Raw genomic sequence first — 4708 nt, forward strand, 5'->3', positions numbered from 1 at the left:
CGCTGTAGCTGCTGAGCCGCTAGTTCAGTATCTGCTACACCACCCACCTTGGTGTCATCTGCAAATTTCACCAGTTTACTGTATATATTGGTGTCTATATCATTTATGTAAATAAGGAACAAAAGTGGTCCTAAAATTGAACCCTGCGGTACCCCACTATGAACGCAGGCCCACTGTGACATCGAGCCTCTTATAACTACTCGCTGCTTCCTATCCGTTAACCAGTTATCAATCCAAGTCGCTACAGTTCCTAAAATACCTGTCGCTTTGAGTTTAAGTGAGAGCCTCTTGTGGGGAACAACATCAAAAGCCTTTTGGAAATCTAAATAGATGACATCATAGGCCTTCTTATCATCAACTTCCTGAGTAGCTTCCTCAAAAAACTCCAACAGATTTGTTAAACAGGATCTACCTCTCCTAAATCCATGCTGGCTATCCCTCAAAATGTTATTTGAGTCCAGGTAATCTACCATTTTCTCTTTGATTATAGCCTCCATAACTTTACCAGTTATACAAGTTAGACTGATTGGCCTATAGTTTGACAAATTACTTCTATCCCCTTTTTTGAAAATGGGCGTTATGTTGGCATGCTTCCAATCAGAAGGTACCACACCTTCAGATAAGGATTTTTGAAACAGTAATGTTAAGGGTTGGCAAATAATATCCCTCATCTCTTTTAACACTATAGGTAAGATGCCATCAGGGCCCTGTGATTTATTTATTTTGAGCTTAGCTAGGCTTTGCAAAACATCAGCTTCAGTTATATATATATTAGTTATAGACGATGTTGGATTAGTAATAAGAACTGGTAAGTTACTAGTGTCCTCAACAGTGAATACCCGTGCAAAACTATCATTGAACTCATTTACTATGTCAATGTCGTTTTCAATTATAAGACCCTTACTATCCTGCAGATTAGTGATTTCAGCTTTTAGAGCTCTTTTAGAGTTAAAATACTGGAAGAAACTTTTAACGTCATCCTTAGCCTCCAATGCGATCTTCCTTTCGACATTCCTTTTAGCTCGTCTAATGTCATTTTTTAACTCAGCCTGTAGATTTAGATACTCTTGCTTTATTATGTCATCATCAGTTATTTTCCATCTCTGGAACAAAGCCCTTTTCCTCCTTACTTTATACTTTATGTCCCTATTAAACCACCTAGGTTGCAATTTCCTTGATTTATTCTTGTTAGAAACAGGTATGAAGTCCTCTTGTACTTGCAATAATGTGCTTTTAAAAAATCCCCATGCCTCTTCAACAGTTTTGTTAATTAACTCCATCCAGTTCACAGTTTCTAGTTTTAATCTCATACAATTGAAGTTAGCCTTCCTAACATTATATATTTTTGATTTGGACTTTGCTCTTCGGGCACTAAACTTAACCTCAAATTTAACCATGTTATGATCGCTACTGTCAAGTGGTTCTAAAACATCTAATTTACCAATCCTGTCCTGGTTATTAGACAAAACAAGATCAAGAATGGCATCTCCCCTGGTAGGGGTGTTAACAAACTGAGTAAAAAAACAATCCTGTACTAATCCCACCATGTCAAGTTCATTTTCAGAAGAGCCAGCAACAATGTCCCACTGCATCCCCGGTAGATTAAAATCACCCATAACTACCACATCATTTTTATTGCTCATAATCCTAATATCACTGTATAACAATCTGCTTTCCTCAACAGCTACATTGGGTGCTCTGTAACAAACACCGACAATTAGGCTATTTGAGTTTGTAGCATCTAATTTTACCCATATAGCTTCCGTACTTTTACTTATATCAGTAAGCTCCCTTGCCTGCAAGTTTTCCTTTACATATACTGCAACACCACCTCCCTTCTTACCTATACGGTCTTTACGGAACAATGTGTAACCATCCATATTATATTCTTGTCCATCCTTATCACTCAACCACGTTTCAGTTATTGCTATAATATCATAAGAGTCTGATGAGATAAGAGCCTCTAAATCATGAATTTTATTCCTAATACTCCTGGCGTTTAAATACAGACAACAAAGGGTAGGCCTATTACAGTGCCTACTTATAATATGATTTTTTGGGGCTTTCCGTTTCCCCCCAGTTACATACTTCCCTGCACTGGCTACCGGTCAAGTTTAGGATTGACTACAAATTATTACTATTGACTTACAAAACTCTGAATGGCCTTGCACCACAATATCTCAATGATCTTCTGGTCCCTTACAACCCTCCTCGCCTGCTTCGTTCACAAGGAGCAGGGGCCGGTTGCACAAAACACCTTAAGTTTTCCCCTTAAGTATAACACTTAAGGTTTAATTTCTCCTTAGCTAAGGGATTTATTTAAGGGTGTTGCACAGAACCCCTTAAAAGGTTTCCTTAGTTAAGGAAAAACATTAAGGGATTTACAACATTGAAAGACGTTTTACAGCAGTAAAATTGTCCCGTTTCCATGGAGACCGTTCATATCTTTGCACTCGCGCTTTCTTGTGATACCTGTTATCGCCTCACAAAGTAAAGTTACTCACAAAGTAAGAAAAAAAATGGAAGGAAAGAAGACAAGAAAGCCAAATTGGTCAGAGGAGGAAAAGATAATACTTTTGGAAGAATTCAATAAAAGAAAGAACATACTAAAAAGTAAATTTGATCCGCAAATAACAGCAAACAGAAAACAAAGAATGTGGGAGGAAATTGTAATGAAAATTAATTCAAGAAGTCTGGTGAAAAGGTCCATACAAGAGGTGCAAAAAAAATACGACAACTTATCTTTTTGGCCAAAAAAGAGATCACTAAATACAGGAGAGAATGTAACAAAACTGGTAAGAACTCGATCTTACTAGTTGACGTTAACTTACAACTTCGGATAGGTTAAATGACTAACATGACTTGAGGGAACTGTTAATGTTAGTCTTTATTGCTGTACATAAGTTGCTCATCTTCTTTCAACAAGTTATTACACATTAAAGTATTTAAGGTATAGATATAAAGTAGACTGTAATGGTTCTATAACGTTATATGCTATGGTTAGTTAGCAAGCTAGGCTGAACGTGAAACAGGCTTAACGTTCTTTGACACTCGCGTTTAGACTGCAACCTATTGTGCTAGAAAAAAAAAATCATTACCAGAATTTATTCTATACAAAATGTCATTTTGAAGGTGGAGGTCCACCTCCAAAACCTCTTTCAAATGAGGCAGCGATGGTAGCGGACATAATTGGTCGTGACTCACCTACAGTGGTTGGAATAACTGGCGGAGGGGAGAGCTGTGGTCATTTGGAAGGGTAACATTCTTCAGGTTAAGCCTAATTAATGACATTAGGGTTAATGTCATGACTATATATTTAACTAGTATAACCTTGTTCAGTGAGCCAGATGAGTTAATGACGGAAGAATATGACGTTGCGGCTGCAAGTACATCGATCGTCATGCCTCGCAGCCCAGCTAACCCTCCAAAGACACCGGGGGTGTCAAGGTAAGTTTTTGGTACGCCGTGCTACCTTTTCCCGGATCAATTACACAGAAAAAATACAGCACTAAATTTCGATCCAATCATACTGTATAATAAGCATTTTCAGTCTCACACAGTATTCAATTATATTTCTTATCGCAGTGCAGTTAAAGTTTATACTTAATAAAAAAAAATTGCAAGTTATGTGTCACGATCGTCGGTAGGCGAACGGGCAAGCAAGGGAGTAGAGCCAGGAAGTCGGGTAAAACGGGGATTTAATAGGGAAACATTATGACTCCTGTGTAATATTTTTGCACATCGCTAGTTGTATTAATACTTTGCTCTTTTTTGTATTACAGAAACAGCGGGAAAGAAGACGGTGTAGCTGTACTGGCACTCCAAAAGGAGGTTTTGCTTCTCCAAAAAAAGAAATTAGAGCTTGAAATTGAAAACTTGCTCGTAGAAAAAAACAATTTGCAAATGAACAATATTTTATTGCAACACAAAATAAGCAAGCTAACAGAAGAATCAATTACATTTACTGTAACGTCCCTAGAAGAATAGATAGCTATAGCGACGTGTACACTTAATAAAAGTCATTAAAATTTATATAATACCTGTACTTATTTCTAAATCATATTTATACATCTATAACATAACTATTTACAATTATTCATACTCTTTCAATGAGAAATAAAATAATTTAATTACGATAATTTGTCAAATCATTCTTTATTTATACTGTAGCCCAGCTATTCTTTTTAGCTAAAGAAATTCTGTACTATCGTCTCTCGCACGGTGTATCCACTGTTTTCAACTCCTTCCTCCCGATCCTCCTCCACATCTTCAGTGTTCTCCTGCTGCTCATCCTCCTCTACTTCACTGCCCTTAGATAGATTGAACAGAACTACACATGCTAGAATAATTCTGCATGCTCTGCCTGGATCCACACGAAGCTCGCCATGTAGGCAGTGGAAGCGTCGTTTTAGCTGCCCGTTGACCCGCTCAATAATTGCCCGTGTTTTACACAAGCTAAAATTGTAGCTCTCCTGTTAGAAAGAGGGAGGGGACCACATGGTACTATCGATTATTATCAATCACATTGAATAAATTGTAAATTAAAGTAAAACATGCAGCTGAACAAGGTAGGTCTATTTTACAATTTGGATACTTAGACTATACTTGCCTGAGAACTGTTGGCAGGATTTCTGAATGGTGTCATTAGCCATGAACGACACGGATAACCACTGTCCCCAAGGAGGATGCCTTTGTGCCTCCCTTCCTC

The 4708-nt window shown here is 37.7% G+C and overlaps 1 long non-coding RNA gene across 1 annotated transcript; it reads left to right on the forward strand.

The window, feature by feature from the left end:
* The first annotated feature begins 2242 nt into the window (after positions 1-2242).
* Positions 2243-4139, forward strand: LOC111841533 (uncharacterized). The gene is made up of 2 exons (XR_011986041.1): positions 2243-3447; positions 3783-4139. It is a non-coding gene; the product is annotated as an uncharacterized lncRNA (long non-coding RNA).
* Positions 4140-4708: the final 569 nt, after the last annotated feature.

This window comes from Paramormyrops kingsleyae, unplaced genomic scaffold (assembly GCF_048594095.1).
Source record: "Paramormyrops kingsleyae isolate MSU_618 unplaced genomic scaffold, PKINGS_0.4 ups28, whole genome shotgun sequence".
In the NCBI taxonomy this organism is placed as follows: Eukaryota; Metazoa; Chordata; class Actinopteri; order Osteoglossiformes; family Mormyridae; genus Paramormyrops; species Paramormyrops kingsleyae.